Consider the following 16,970-nt stretch of genomic DNA (forward strand, 5'->3'; position numbering starts at 1 on the left):
TGGAACAGCCTGTGATGTTCTAACATTCCCTGGAGATGAAACATCATCTTCAACCGTCACTTGATCCACATCTTCATTTGAAGATGTTGGATTTGTTTTCTTTTGGTTGTTAGCGCGTGTCATATTAAGAAGCAATTTCTTGTTTCTTAATTGCATACACAACAAAACAAACCAGAATTAAAAGAAATTCTAACAAAAACTATAAACAAAAAGCACAAACCGTCCCACTGGGCGTGCCAATTTGTTTACGTTGGATTTTCGTAAACAACCGCTGGTTTACACATGGTAACTTGCAAGATCAACCAGTAAATCTTAGGACATATTGTGTTTGTTCTTGTTGTTAGAAATTCTGTGTTTTTTGGTGTCGAAAATATAAGAAATACAATAAAAACAATCAAATTCAATCCACTTGAACTCAATCGAACTTAACAAAGTAAAGTGCAAGAACACTTAAAGAAAAAAGGGTAAATTGTATTGATTAAATAAAAGTTGGTACACAGATTCATACATTGCAACTTGTGACTCGTTTCTCGCTTCCATACGGATACTTTGAGTGTAAGTTTGTATGATGGAATTGTGACCCGTTTTTCCTATGAAAAACTACTATTTATACTAAGTCTAGAAATAACTACACTTCTTTGAAATTCAAACTACAACTGCCACAAGTCGACAGTTTTACTTATTTGAAAACAAACTTAAAATACAAACTGACTTAAAGAATAACTGTTGATAACCACTTTCGAAAACTGCTCTATCGAAGTCTTCTACCATCTTCGAACCCATATTTGCTTTGAATACAACACTCTGTTCGAATCTTCTTTAAATCTAGGTCAACTATACTTTGACCACATTTATTACAGCTAGTAAAATATATTGGCTAACAGGCAGTCATTAACTTGGTCAAGGAACGAATTTTTAACTGATGAAACTTTGCAGGGGCAAAAAAAAAAGGATTAGCGATTGCAGGGATGAAATTTTAAGCGACCCCTATTTGCAGGGACGAATAACATATTTAAGCCTATTTGAAAATGGTACATGTAAGGTGTTTGAGGAAAACAATATTTTTTCACAAAAAATATGAAGAACATGCATCTTCTCAAACATGGTAGCATGGATCAATGAAAGTGTTTCGCAAGAAGCTTATTTGTTGTTTGTGTGTGTGTGTGAGATTCCTCTACCACAATATTAATGATAATTTATTGGGAGGAAATGGTGAAATGTTTCTAGTATAACATGAAGATATCCACGAAGAAGAGAGAAAGAAGAGTATATAATAATTTGTGTAGCATTGTAAGTTTACTTTATAGATGGTCACTAGTATCTTACAATTGATATTCTTTAATGAGCACTTATTATATTTTTTACAAAGTAAATATAAATTATAAAAAAAATAAAGAGTCAAAATTTTTCTTTCTTCAAAGTATCAAATATATATTTTAAAATTAAAATTTAATGAAATATAATTAATATTTATATTAATTTTAATATATTATATTAAATTAAATTTATTACAACATTATTCTCTCTTCGATGGTCAATATAAGCAAACAAATCTCATATTTTTTGGTATCAAATAAAAGCAAATATAACTTTTTTCACATTATTTAATAATTTATAGTCAAAATTACTCTTTAAATAATATAGGTTTTTCTTTCAATCACATATTTACTCCTATGGAACGAGTTCCCATGAATGATAATTTTCAATAATCTTATATTTTTTCCTTCAAAAAAAAAAAAATAATCTTATATTTTTATGAGATCAAGAAAATGAATTAAATTTATCCGAATTTCTCAATAATTTTTAAATTAGTTAATGTTAACTTGTGCCCTCAAGGCACAAGTTAAAAAGTTAAAGATAGAAATATTTTCTTGGAACTTGTGTATTTATTGTTGTAAATGTTTAATAATTTATATTTTCAATGCAAAAATTATTTATTATTTCCTTTTTTAGTTTCTTAACTTGTGCCCTAAGGACACAAGTTAACATGACCCTTTTTATAACGAAGACATGAGTTCGTATACAATAAGATTATTTTATAGTATCTTTTTTCTATACAACCATGATTAAGATCGTTTAAACTCATTTGGCATCCTAAGGTATCGTCAAGAATTTGGACTTTTGAACGTGTTATGAGAATAATCCTCAAGCTATCAACATACATTTGTTTTTTTTTTGTTTTTTTAGTATTATGAGACTAATCTTCTAGTTAACGTGAGACATCTGATTTTATCTTTAATAGGGTGTAATAATCCCTAATAGCAGTGACTCTATGAATCATATTTAATAATATATTTATAAATATATTTTATAGATTTAAGTGTGTGTATATATATATATATATATATATATATATATATATATATATATATATATATATATATATGAAATTAATATGATAATGACAACATTTAAACTACTCTGTATAATTTTGTCCCCAAAGATTCATTCCATTTGACTATTTTTCATAAACTAACATATTGTAATAAACTTCTCGACAATTTATATTGATTTTCATAAAAAAATGATCCATGAGAATACTCTTTTTGCAGAAAATTTTAGAATACTCATTTTAAAAAAATATATAAATGTATTTCGTCTAAATTTAAAGTCAAATGTATTTAGTCTAAATTTTAGAACAATTACATTTGATTTTTTGGAATTATTAAAACTTATTATAACTTCAATTTTAATTACATTTAGTCTAAATTTTAGAATAATTACATTTGACTTATTAAACTTAAATCATAAGATATTGTTGAAACATTTAACATTTGAAGTTGTTTATAATTAGAGAGATACAACTCACATAATAAGACAAAAACTTACGTAGATTTTGGGTCCCTTAGATCCAAGTATGCCAGTCAGATTCTTTATCTGATGTCCTTCACATAATCTGTTGAGATCACTCTCCAACTTCGGTGAGGCATCCTTCTTCTAACGATGTTGACTTCTGGTTGACCTTCCTTTAGTTCTTCTACCATAATCTTCTAAGCTTCCCACACCCTTCTGATGCTCTTCATATGTCCTTTTCATGATAGATAGATTCTACGTACACTTAAACATATGTTAGTATTCGAATTGTTCTTCAATACTTTGTTATCATCAAAACCCTAGATGACTTGTATGAATCATTCTTATTCTAACAAGAATAACCAAACAACCTAAGATGCTTGTCTGATTCTGAAACCCCTGGTGAATTAACGGTGCTGCAAGCATCCAGAAAGTTTGTCAAGTGAGCATTACAATCTTCCGACTCCTTACCTGAAAATTGATTAGATTTCAAATTAATCATGACATTGTTCTTAATGTCAAACACCACTGGGTTGCTGGTTGGAACACAAGAGATACTTCATCCAAGTTATCCAGCCTCCCATAGTCTCCTAGAGTTATGCTAGAATTTTCGTCTTGCATTTCTAACTCTTCTAATGAATAGTCGTTAATGAGGATGATCTCTATTTGATTTTTCCTTTCTCTTGCAATTCAGCCTACTTTTTGAAGTGCTCGTTTAGTACTTGTCTATGTCAGGATCTAGCGGGAGAATACCTATTTTAGTATCATGCATGAAACAAACTAAACAAAGTTCTTAGTAGGATAGAGTCAATTGGAATTATATTATTTTTTATTTTTATTTTTGAACGAAAATAAAATGATAGAAAAATAAATTAGCGGAAAATTAAATAACAGTTACGAGTAAATAATTTAAATTTCCTTGTCAAAAATATCAACAATCCCCTACAACGGCGCCAAAAACTTGATGGTCAGATTTAGGCAAGTGTAGCAAATCGTTTACCAAGTATTAAAGTGTAAGTAGAGTATCGCATTCACATGGGTTGTAGTTCCAACTAGGAAATTCACCAGTTGTGCGATGAAATCGGTTATATGCGAATGCTCTTGTTAATATGTATGGGAAGCTTGGATTTGTTGAATCGGCTTTTAGCTTGTTTTTGGAAATGTCGGAGAGTGAGAAGAGTATTGTGTCCTGGAATTCAATTGTTGCTGTTTGTGCCCAAAATGGAATGCCTAATGAGGCTTTTGATTATTTTGATATGATGAGGGTTAGTGGTTTTTTTCCGGATGATGCCACAATGGTGAGTTTGCTTCAAGCTTGTGAAAATTTTCCTTTGGGAAGAACGGTAGAGGCTTTGCACGGCGTAATCTTTACCTGTGGTATTGATGAAAATATAACAATTGTGACTACCCTTTTGAACTTGTATTCGAAATTAGGGAGATTGAATAATTCTCGTAAGGTATTTGAAGAGATAAGTAAACCTGATAAAGTGGCACGGGCTGCAATGCTTGCAGGATATGCGATGCATGGGCGTGGGAAAGAAGCAATTGAGTTCTTCGAAAGGATTGTAAGGGAAGAAGGCATGGAGCCTGATCATGTTACTTTTACTCATTTGTTAAGTGCTTGTAGCCACTCAGGGCTTGTCAAGGAAGGAAAATACTACTTCCGAGTTATGTCTGATGTTTACAAAGTTCAACCACGATTGGATCATTATTCGTGTATGGTTGATCTTCTCGGTCGTTGTGGTCTACTCAATGATGCTCAATGCTCATGAGCTGATTAAGAACATGACTAATATCCTAAGAGAGAAAGAAGAGTATATAATAATTTGAGTAGCATTGTAAAGTTTACTTTATAGATGGTCACCACTAACTTACATTTGATGTTCTTTAATGAGTACTTATTATATTTTTTACAAAGTAAGTATAAATTATAAAAAAATAAAGAGTCAAAGTTTTTCTTTCTTCAAAGTATCAAATATATATTTTAAAATTAAAATTTAATGAAATATAATTAATATTTATATTAATTTTAATATATTATATTAAATTAAATTTATTACAGCATTATACTCTCTTCGATGGTCAATATAAGCAAACAAAACTCATATTGTTTGGTATCAAATAAAAGCAAATATAACTTTTTTCATATTATTTAATAATTTATAGTCAAAATTACTCTTTAAATAATAGGTCAAATACAACTTTTGGTCCTTAGTTTGACAGAATTCCCAAGTTAGTCCTTTAAGTTTTGAAAGTTTCAATTAGGTCCTTTTAGTTTGACAAAATTCCCAAGTTAGTCCTTTAAGTTTCAAAAGTTTCAAATAGGTCCTTTTTGTTTGAATCAGATTTCACTAATCTGTTGAGATCACTTTCCAGCTTCTGTGAGGCATCCTTCTTCTAAGGACGTTGACTTCTAGTTGACCTTCCTTTAGTTCTTCCACCATAATCTTCTAAGCTTCCCACACCCTTCTGATGCTCTTCATATGTCCTTTCTTCATAATAGATAGATTCTCCACACTTGAACATATGTTAGTATTCCAATTGTTCTTCAATACTTTGTTATCATTAAACCCCTAGAGGACTTGTATGAATCATTCTTGTTCTAACAAGAATAACCAAACAACCTAATTCGCTTGTCTGATTCTGAAACCCTGGTGGATTGATGGTGCTGCAAGTATCCAGAAAGTGTGTCAAGTGAGCATTGCAATCTTCCGACTCCTTACCCTAAAATTGATTAGATTTCAAATTAATCATGACACTGTTCTTAATGTCAAACACCACCGGGTTGCTGGTTGGAACACAAGAGATACTTCATCCAAGTTATCCAGCCTCCCATAGTCTCCTAGAGTTATGCGAGAATTTGCGTCTCGCATTTCTGACTCATCTAATGAATAGTCGTTAATTATGATGATCTCTATTTGATTTTTGCTTTCTATTACAATTCAGGCTACTTTCTGAAGTGCTCGTTTAGTTTTGTATATGTCTGGATCTAGCGGGAGAAAACCTGTTTTAGTATCACGCATGAAACAAACTAAACAAAGTTCTTAGTAGGATATAGTCAATTGGAATTATACTATTTTTTTATTTTTATTTTTGAACGAAAATAAAATGATAGAAAAATAAATTAGCGAAAAATTAAATAACAGTTACGAGTAAATAATTTAAATTTCCTTGTCAAAATATCAACAATCCCCTTCAACGGCGCCAAAAACTTGATGGTCGGATTTAGGCAAATGTAGCAAATCCTTTACCAAGTAGTAAAGTGTAAGTAGAGTATCACATTCACTTGAGTTGTAGTTGCAACTAGGAAATTCACGTTACTTAAATATAATTTTGATGATGGAATTGATCTATCGGTGGAAATTCATGACTAGAAAGGTATTCAGTCATTACTCAATAACATACTCAATAACATTTGAATACAACAATGTTAAATATCTTTAAGTGAGGCCGTTGTCATCATCGAATTTCTATCCGACTTGAGGATGAATCTCTACCGCATAAGATATCTTTTTTAACAAAAACAAAATATATACAAATTTTGCTAGTTTGTTTATTTAAGTAACAAAGTTCATTTCAATGGTTTCATGGATTACTCAAACTAGATATGTTTAGGTTATTCCATGCAACATTGAAAACTTGCATGCTCCTACAACATCAACCAAAGCCTTTAACGTATTGTTCACTTCTCTCTCAAACCTCTCTCCAATTCCACGCCATTTCCACACACCATTTTGACCCTTTTCTATCTACTCTACTTCTTCATCTGAAATCTTCATCATCTGTCTCCATTTGCAGAATCATTCATGCCCATGTGATCAAATCTCTCGATTACCGTGATGGGTTCATTGGTGATCAATTGGTATCTTGTTACCTTAAAATGGGTGCAACCCAAGATGCATATTTGCTGTTTGATGAAATGCCAAAGAAGGATTCTGTCTCATGGAATTCTTTGGTTTCTGGGTTGTCGAAAATTGGACAGCTTGGTGAGTGTTTGAGTGTGTTTTGTAAGATGAAATCTGATTTAGGATTGAAATTAAATGAGTTTACTTTTTTATCGGTTATCTCGGCTTGCATATATGCGAAAGCGCGTGATGAAGGTTGTTATGTTCATTGTTGTGCAATGAAATTGGGTTTGGTGTTTGAGGTGAAGGTTGTTAATGCTCTTGTTAGTATGTATGGGAAGTTTGGCTTTGTTGAATCGGCTTTTAGCTTGTTTTCGGAAATGCCTGAGAGTGATAAGAGTATTGTGTCCTGGAATTCTATTGTTGCTGTTTGTGCCCAAAATGGAATGCCTAATGAGGCTTTTAATTGTTTTGATATGATGAGGGTTAATGGTTTTTTTCCTGATGATGCTACAATGGTGAGTTTGCTTCAAGCTTGTGAGAATTTTCCTTTGGGAAGAATGGTAGAGGCTTTGCACTGCGTAATCTTTACCTGTGGTCTTGATGAAAATATAACAATTGTGACTACCCTTTTGAACTTGTATTCAAAGTTAGGGAGATTGAATAATTCTCGTAAGGTATTTGAAGAGATAAGTAAGCCTGATAAAGTGGCATGGACTGCAATGCTTGCAGGATATGCGATGCATGGGCGTGGGAAAGAAGCAATTGAGTTCTTCGAAAGGATTGTAAGGGAAGAAGGCATGGAGCCTGATCATGTTACTTTTACTCATTTGTTAAGTGCTTGTAGCCACTCAGGGCTTGTCAAGGAAGGAAAATACTACTTCCGAGTTATGTCTGATGTTTACAAAGTTCAACCACGATTGGATCATTATTCGTGTATGGTTGATCTTCTCGGTCGATGTGGTCTACTCAATGATGCTCATGAGCTGATTAAGAACATGCCATTCGAGCCAAATTCTGGAGTCTGGGGTGCCCTTCTTGGTGCTTGTAGGGTTCATCGGAACATTGATCTAGGGAAGGAAGCTGCCGATAATTTGATAGCATTAGATCCATCAGACCCTAGAAACTATATTTTGCTGTCTAACATGTATTCTGCTGCAGGTTTGTGGAATGATGCATCAAAAGTGAGGACTTTAATGAAGAATAAGGTTCTTACTAGAAATCCGGGATGTAGTTTTATTGAACATGGGAATAAAATCCACCGTTTTGTTGTCGATGATTACACTCACCCTGATTCGCGCAGAATACACAAAAAGTTGGACGAGGTTATGAAAAAAATTCAAGATGTTGGATTTATGCATGAAACAGAATCGATTCTCCATGATGTTGATCAGGAGGTGAAAATAGATATGATCACCAAACATAGTGAGAAGATAGCTCTTGCATATGGACTTTTGGTCACCAATGCAGATATGCCGTTAGTTATAATAAAAAACCTCAGAATATGTCGTGACTGTCACAACACTGTAAAATTTGTGTCGATGGTAGAAAAGCGTACTATCATTATCCGAGATACAAAGCGATTTCACCAATTCTCAGATGGGTTATGTTCTTGTGGTGATTATTGGTAGTGTTCATCATTAGAGAGAGAGAGAGTTTAAGAGATAACTGAATGTGTTACTCTGAAACAAGAGTATATGAAGAATTACATAGGGTGAAGTCTTTGGCTCACATGATGAAGTGTAAAGAGACGATTTCTTTCTAACAGAAGAGATCATGCTTTATATATATATATATATATACACACACACACATACACATACTTGGTTCTGTGAAGTGGAGCCAACACAGTCGCTAAAAATATCACAAAATATTATACAGAAGGTGTAGCAATTGAAACCTGGAGTTCATAAAGGAAGGATTACACTCAACGTGATTTCGCTGCAGAAGGAGTCAAGCTTTGATGTTCAATCTCGGTGCTAGAACGAGCTACAATGATTGTTTCTTAGAGCACTAAGATTCAGTGTTTGGGCCGAGGAAAATGTAAGAACGATAGATGGATCGTCTATCTTATTGACTGTTTTGGCCAATAAGCACGACACAGAAGGTGTAGGCATGAAACATTAAGGGGCATATCATATTAGCAGGATAAAGAACATGGGTTGAGAGACAGTACCTTTTAGTGTTTGTTTGGATAGAGTAACTTTAGGACTTGGTGTATTTTTAGGAAGTAATTCAAATGATTTGGGTTAAAATTCATTGTTTGGATGGTAAATCCAAAGATTTTTAAAATTGCAGAACATTTATAAATATTCTCACTGGTCCAATGATTATCTTGATGATTCTCAAAATCTCTCTGATTAGTGTTCTTGTTTGCTAAAATTTGGGGCTTATTCTGATTGGACATTTTGCCAGCTTGGTAAGTTGAGTTACTGGACAAACTGAGAGTGTCAGTATCCCTTCTTTGATATATGAAGATAGTCTTAGTTACATATGTTCATCAAGGCTGATGTCTCATTCATTGAAATTGAAGACATCCGAAAAATAGTTTTGCCAATCAAATGAGTGAAGATAAAATATGATCAAGTGGTCGAGCTCAAGTCATTAATCATTAATAAGCTTCAGTGATTAATAAGCTTCAGCCTTCAGTGAAGGTCGAATTGATCGACAGTACTCATGTTTGAACCTGGATGGAATAAAACAATAATTGGTTAGACTTTATTCACTTGTCATCCGAACTCCGAATTATCAGGATCTCTTTCCACCGGCAAAGACAAAAAACAAAGTGAAGATAATCAGTTAGTTTTGTATTGTGGGTTTAAATAAGGGGAAAAATAGCTTGTATATGGCAGGACTAAACACCCTAGTTTGAATTGATGATTTTGACTTGACAGTATACCATGACATACTTCTGACTTCTCAGTATGTTAGAACTTAGAACATGATTTTATTTAGAAGTCATTATTAACATTATTATCACAAATCTAATTTGAGTATACCATATGTTACAAAATCAAATAATGATGCTCATGGTGTTTCTGGTACTCCCTTGTTGTTCCTCCCTCATGCAATGCACTCTTTTTTTGGGGTATGAGTTGAAGAAATTTTTTTATTTCTAATGATATCTGCTCTGATATGTAACTTTTTCTTGTAACATGCTCCATTTTTGTATGTTATGTGTGTGTATTTCCATCCCTTTCTTATACCATTTTGTTTAACACCACATACATATTTGCAAGAGGCAATTTGATGCACTTGGGAGAAGCTCGTTTACTGGTTGGTTACTTGGTGTGCTCTCCTCAAGAAATGTTTGGTATGGCAGGTTGATGAGGTGCTAAAGCAATGAAAATGGTATATAGACAAAGTGCCTCCAATCAGATTTTATGTGACTAACTTTCGATGGAAGTGTAATAATGGATTATGAGGATATGATTTGAATCAAAAATCATGTTTTAGTACAACACTAGCTGACTTTTGCCTTTTCTGTTGTTATATAATTATGTATTAATTTAACGTTTTTTTTTTAGAAACTAAATTAATCCACTTAAATTGGCACATAATCGAAGAGGATGAGCACACTTTCAGGTCCCAAGTCAATACCACCACGCCAACCCAAGTGGGTTATTTAACGTGTGCTACTAATTACCTATTTTTGTAGATAGCTGAACATAAGTGGTAAATTTATTTATAATAACAAGTTTAGAACAAACAAAAACTACACTAAAATTTGCTTTCTCTTGAAGTATAAAAAAGATGTCTAATTTGACCAGCAGATATGCTGTTTTTTTCAACTTAGTCAAGTACTTGTAATTGCTAACAGTTTCCTTCCATTAAAGTGGTTTTTTTTTTTTTTTTTTTTATGAATCAAGAGAGCAAGGAAGGTATCAAGGAGAAGTTAGACATATCAACTAGATAGGCACCCTGTGGCTCCTCCCATTCTCTACCATTTTCTCTGAAATTTTATTAAAAAAGGGAAAACTGTACAAGAAAGAGAACTATGCCAAAACGCTTGGAAATAACAACAAAAGTGAGAACTAATGGATTCCAAAATTCAAAAGACCATGTCTTTCCTTGTAAAAATCCTGCCTAAAAAAAAGATAAAGAATCCCACCAGACAGCTTATGTAATAACATGACTATAACTTAGTTAGCTTATCAGCACAAGCTTCGAAGCCTTGAATATTCCAATAGAAAACCTTCATTGAGCCGGAAGAGTAATGGCACCCTTAGACCGGGTTTTGTAGAAAATTCGATAGAATTCTTTTTTCTACTTCTTGGTTAAGTAAGGTGTAAATTGTTCATTAGAATTTTCCAAATCAGATTAAGATCCTTTTGAACATTAGGTAAAGTAGCTCATTACCTTTTTTTTTTTCTACCTTTGCTTTCTTTTTTTCAATTGATAAACAAATCTGAAGCTACAAGTTCCATTATTACACGTGGGATCTACAAAGTTTTCTTTACTTCTCCACCATCCTTTTCTCTTTGAAAGCTTCATTTTCTTCCACTTACGTTGTTTGCGTCTGCAGTGTTTGTACCAACAACAATGTTGCCCGTATATATCATGAAGTATACTATTAAATAATAAGCAACTAAATTTTATTTAATTCCTAGAATGTGTAAAAAAAAATTAAACAAAGAATGTGTGTAAAGTAAGAATTTAAAAATCGATTATTGAACCACCAAAATAACCAAACCATAGTAAAAGTCGATTCAAAGTTTTAACTAAACAAGATGAAACATTGTTGATTTGGTCGATTTTTAAATCTTATAAATGTAAGGTGAGAGATGAGGAGTGTTATAGACACTCTTTGTAACACTTTCTCTAACACACACACTATTTCATTAGGTGAAACTAACGTGAGTACCACACTTTGGAAATGCATCCCACATAAAGTGGTGGGTTCCATTCTATAGAAAAGTGAGGGTCAGAGAAAGTGTTAAAAAAGAGAGTGTTCGATGAGAGAATTATACAAATGTATTCCTACCTACACAGATATGTGTGTGTGTGTGCGCGCGCGCGTGCGCGCATGTGTGTGTGTGTCTTCTCGATAGAGGTGACACATATCTCAAACAAATGTATTTTGTACAAGTTGATTTTATAGGTGGAGTCCATGATCAAAAGAGTCAGAAAAGTGTTAAACCACTTAATAAATTACGAAAATATATTTGGGATGAGCCAAAAATATGGTATGAAGAGTAGTAACCTCACAATTTGATCAGTTAAAATGAACATATTTGTGCTCCTTCAAGTTTATGACTAGATATTGTAGCTATGTTTTGTCATCTCTTTCAGCCTTTTTGCATCTACAACGTGCGTTGTGCAGTTGTTTTATATTTGTCAAACTCTCTTTATTTTTAGGAGTAAATAGGCAATTACCCCCCTTGGAATTGTAAGTTTCGTCAATTACCCCCCCCCCCCCCCCCCCCCCCCCCCGAAATTGCACAACGTTAATCAATTTACCCTCTCCGTCAAATTATTATGTTAGTCAACATGACGTTTTGCAAAATACCCCCCGAACTTAAAAATTTATATATTTTTTTTCTTATTCTTGACAAATGTGGAAGAGGAGATGAAGAAATATCAATACTACTATAATCCATCCATTGGATTTATATGCATACCCAGAAATTAGATACCCAGAAATCAATAAAAATAGTTTTTTTTTTCTTTATGAATAAATTCAACTTTTAGTCAATGCTAGTTGTAAGTTCTCTCTTCAAGTTTACTTTTATTATCATGTAAATGTAAAATAAATCATGAAAGCAGATTGGTTTACATATTCTTCTTTGCATGAGAGACACTTATATATCCTTGTGCATGTTATCTCAAGGTACAAAGTGGCTGATTATCAACTATGCAGGTATTTCAATAATCTCTTCTTTTCAATCATTCTTTGTTTTATATTAGGGTTAGTTTTTAATCCTTATAAAATAATTTTTTTTTTAAATTTGGTCCCTACATACATTTCAATTTAAGTCCTTGTTTTGAAACCATTTTTTACAAAATATGTGTGTTTTTTGTCCCTCAAACTAAATAATCTCTTTAAAAGTAAAAAGACACTAAAATTGAATAAAATTTATTCATAAAGAAAAACAAAACATAACTATTTATATTGATTTTTTGGACATATTTTATCCATTCTTTTTAATAATATATCTTATCAAAAAAGTAATTGATCATATCAAACTTTGAATTCATTTGTTGATGTTATTTAGTTTCAAATAAAATAATTTTTTGTTTTAAAATTAATTGTTCATAACTCAATTATTTTGAAATAAAAAACAAAATAGCAATTCCCACTTCAACAGAAAGTATACAAATCTTACAAAACTGAAAATTCTAAGGTCCATATGTAGTGTATACTCTAAGTTAACTGTTAAGTGTTTACCTTTAATATCTTTTGAGTCAAGGATAAGAAAAATATATATATATAAATTTTCAAGTTCGGGGGGCATTTTGCATATAAGTGCAAAACTTCATGGAGGTATTTGCAAAACGTCATGTTGACTAACAAAAGAATTTGACGGAGAGGGTAAATTGATTAACGTTGTGCAATTTCAGGGGGGTAATTGAAGTTTTGTTAATTTCAGGGGGGTAATTGACGAAACTTACAATTTCGGGGGGGGGGGGGGGGGGGGGGGGGGGGGTGTAATTGCCTATTTACTCTTATTTTTAGCCTTAAAATCCAACAAGTTATGACTAGGATGCACCAATCTCTTTGTCAAGTCACCAATTTTCTTATTGTCCTTCTGTCTTAATCTACCAACAAGAAGGTGACTGTCTAACTTTGACTCCATCATATGGTTGTGAGCTCCATTAAAAATAGCCAACACAACTCATTTGTTTTTTTAATATGTAACCACACAACCTAAAGTCACATCCACATTTCCTTGAACATGTGTCTTCAAGCTTGGATTTCGTCTTCATCTTCGGTGGTTTGTATTCATCGATCATTTCACAAAGCAACATTAACATTGGTTTTTGGAGATTGGGTCTCTTTATAGTTATAGTAAATCCTGCATTTGTTGTTTGTCGATAAACCCAATTAATCATATCATCACGGACTTTCCATCCATCTTTCGTATAAAACAGGTGCAATGTTTACTTGATTGTCAGGAAGCATGGAAACAACATAAGCTTTCACTTAAATGGAAGCTTCAATTGAAGGTTTCATATCAATGGAAGCTTCAATAGAATGTTACAAATTAATGAAAGTTTCAATAGAAGGTTTGACATCAACAGAAGCATCAACAATATTTGGATTAACATCATTGTTTGTTGAGGATTTTTGTTGAGGATTTTTGTTAAGGATAGTGGGGTGTTATCTTGTTTGTTTGTAAGAATTTCATCATAATGCGTGGTGAAGATTCTTGTTGTAAAGATAGTGGGGTGCTATTTTGGTTTTATATATAAAGATTTTTAGGGGGGCTAGGGGTAAGGTTGTTTGTAACAAAAATTCGATCATAGTGGAATTTTTGCATGATGTATGGAGGGAGTGCATGTATCCTTATGTTAGAAGGAAAACTACTATAATAAGTTGTGTGCATTTTCTCATCCCTACTCTTTTTATTTTTCTATATTCGTCCATACCTTCAACACAATTTTCCGAAAAAACATTAAGAACTAAACTCACAAAAATAATCCTAAAAAGTTTGACAACCCATTGCAATATATATTATATTTGTTTCCTTAACCAATGTATCTGGTTAGAATTTCCCTTTTCTTTATATATAGTATGAGTATAGCTAATATCAATATATCGCTATATTTTAATTTTAAAAAAATGATATTTGTACAACTATTTTAATGCAATATTTGAACAACTCTTCCAGATACCATCATTGTATTCTTCCGCTCTATCTTTATAACTTTTGTACAAATATTATTTATAAAATTATCATAAAATAATTCTACAAATAACATTATTCTTTTATTTCTATCTCTTTGATTGTGTTAATGAAGTGTATGGCTGTAATCCATAATTTTCCTGTTTTTAATTTGTCTGGCTTACATGTCATGTCTCATAAACCTTCATGCAAATAAAAGTGGCGGAATATCATTGGTCCACATAAGTCACAAGTCACATTCACAAAAGCAAAAACAGTGTCCAATAAGAAATCATTATCTCGTACACGAACTCACCATACGATACGATATCGTCACCCCCTAATTTATCGGCATACATCAAATCATTTGGCCCACCTTCCACTTTCAATGATCGTTATACCCAAAAAAATCATTTTCAATCACACCCTAAATGACAATTATACCCCTAAATAGCTACCAAATTTACCCAACGATGCCAGTGTTGGCCCCACTTTGTCTCATTTCTCAGAAACACCGCATGACCGAAATGCATAGAAAATAAAATCCTTTCAAGATTTTTCTTTTCAATGAACTATATTAAATTATTAATATCATCAAAATTTGAAAATCATTCTTTAAATTACAAAATTTTAATGAGATGTTCTTGAAAAAAAAAATTAACGGGATCCTTTTATTTATTTATTTGAAGCATGTCCAAAATTTGTTCAGTGTTTAAAAAAAATATTATATATATTTTGTGTTATTGACGTTGAATATTCATTAGCAGTCTTCCACCTATCTCAACTTTGTTATTAGGAATTGTATTAATTTTAATGTTTGTTTTCATAGTTTAACCAAACTACTCATTATTTTAGGGAAATGTTAACTTATGCTCCAAGGGCATAAGTTAAGAAACCAAATGTGAAAGATTTTTATTGAAAATTGTTCATTCAATGTCTTAAAAGTTTCAAAAGTTACTTTTTCAATATAAAATTTATTACTTAATTCTATTTTAAGCTCCTTAACTTGTGTCCTCAAGGCACAAGTTAGCATAACCCTTTATTTTATTAAGAGTCATGTAACCGGTGTCTCTAGGACACTAATTAAGGATATCAAAAAAAGAAAGTTTTAAATTAAAAATAACACTTTTTAGACTTTTGAGAAGTTGATTGCATAAGTTTCGAAAGCATCAATTAACATTTCCTTTTTACTAAATATGCTTTACAAAATCTAGATTGCATATAAATCGACTAGACTCCCTCTTATATTTCAAGAGTCCTCCTATATTGACTTATGAAACTTTCATTAATTAAATTTATCTTTAACGTTAAAAAATAGCATTTCAAGAGTCCACTTATATTGATTTATGAAACTTTCATTAATTAAATTTATCTTTAACGTTAAAAAATAGCATTTGAATGAGATACTATTTTTTTTTTACAAGTTTTCTAAATGTCCTTGATTCTATTCGATGTACTTAATGAAGGAAATAATCAAGAGTTTCACGGTTCAATGTACTTCCACCTAATTAGTCTCTACCATTATAGTACCATAGGCTAGGATATCCAATGAACCTAATATTTTTCTTAATCAACATAAGAAATATCAGAAACAACAACAACAAATAATCATTTCAAAATTCATACTAAAAAAGACAAAAATCTGAAATGATCAAAGCATATGATCAAACACATAACAATTCACCTTCTTCATTCTTTTTCTTTTACAAATAACAATCCCTCTCTCTCTCTCTAAAACATTACACACAACCTCTTAAAATCTATCTTAAAACTAACAATTTCCTATTTATATTTATATAAAATAAAATCTGGAAAAAGTAAATAAAGTAAAAATAAAACAAACACGTGTAACCCGAACTCGATCAACAAGAACCGGGTCAAACACATCCATTTTCAAATTTCACATTTTGAACCATTTCTTCTTCATCTTCTTCTTCAATTTTCACACCTTAACGATTTTCGCAGCTCTGGTAACGGGATTCTCCCTCGCAATCGCTTCTCTACCAAGCTTCTTATAATCATACCCACAATCATGTCGATCAGAATACCGATGATCCGCACAAAACAACTCCCCACATCTACAACGAAATCCAGCCAACCCAACCTTTTTTCGACAACTGGAACATCTACTCACAACCCTCTTGATGAGATCTCTTCGGAGACCGAACAGATCTAGAAGATGAAGGTGATAATGGTAAGATTGTCGTTGAAGCTGTGGAACAATTTTGACACATGTTGTTTGTTGAAGGGTTTCCGACAACGCCACAGTTTTTGATACAAAGGTTTATTATCGTTGTTTGTTGAAGGGTTTCTGGAACTACCTTAAATTCGGTTTCTTCATTTTCTGTTCTCTGAGCCATGAAAATTTATATGATTTTAAGGATTTTTTTATTTATGAAGAGAAAATGAAAGAGAGAGAGAAAGGAATAGAAGAAGATATGAAGAAAGAGGTGTTGTTTGTTGAGTTGTTATGTTTGTGTTTGTGGTGTTGTGAGGATGATAATGG

At 32.1% G+C, this 16,970-nt stretch overlaps 3 pseudogenes across 1 annotated transcript; 2 read left to right on the forward strand and 1 right to left on the reverse strand.

The window, feature by feature from the left end:
- The first annotated feature begins 3,902 nt into the window (after positions 1–3,902).
- On the forward strand, positions 3,903–4,565 carry LOC146936503 (pentatricopeptide repeat-containing protein At5g40410, mitochondrial pseudogene; annotated as a pseudogene).
- Positions 4,566–5,922: 1,357 nt separating this feature from the next.
- On the forward strand, positions 5,923–9,656 carry LOC146936504 (pentatricopeptide repeat-containing protein At5g40410, mitochondrial pseudogene; annotated as a pseudogene). The gene has a single exon (XR_015030628.1). The product of XR_015030628.1 is annotated as a pentatricopeptide repeat-containing protein At5g40410, mitochondrial pseudogene (transcript).
- Positions 9,657–16,125: 6,469 nt separating this feature from the next.
- On the reverse strand, positions 16,126–16,945 carry LOC146936505 (zinc finger A20 and AN1 domain-containing stress-associated protein 5-like; annotated as a pseudogene).
- Between the last annotated feature and the right edge of the window lie 25 nt (positions 16,946–16,970).

This window comes from Medicago sativa, chromosome 3 (assembly GCF_051527215.1).
Source record: "Medicago sativa cultivar Bolivia chromosome 3, Bolivia_mono, whole genome shotgun sequence".
Taxonomy (NCBI): Eukaryota; Viridiplantae; Streptophyta; class Magnoliopsida; order Fabales; family Fabaceae; genus Medicago; species Medicago sativa.